The following is a 247-nucleotide window of genomic DNA, read 5'->3' as shown; positions in this document are numbered from 1 at the left end:
GACCGATTCAGGAACAGCCGCATGCGTGCAAAGGCTTCAACAGAAACTAACGAACAAGAAACAACATCAATCTATGCGAAATTAAAACTATATCAAAGTCTACATCAAGATATGCGATCTAAGGCGTACAGCGATAAGTACAAAACCCCGGTATATATTGCACGAATTAAAAATATATATATTCTAGAAATGTTCTTCAATATGGAGGACACATTATAATATGTTATCAGCACAATGCTATATTAGA

This window comes from Penaeus monodon, chromosome 20 (assembly GCF_015228065.2).
Source record: "Penaeus monodon isolate SGIC_2016 chromosome 20, NSTDA_Pmon_1, whole genome shotgun sequence".
Taxonomy (NCBI): domain Eukaryota; kingdom Metazoa; phylum Arthropoda; class Malacostraca; order Decapoda; family Penaeidae; genus Penaeus; species Penaeus monodon.
This window is presented reverse-complemented; position numbering follows the sequence as displayed.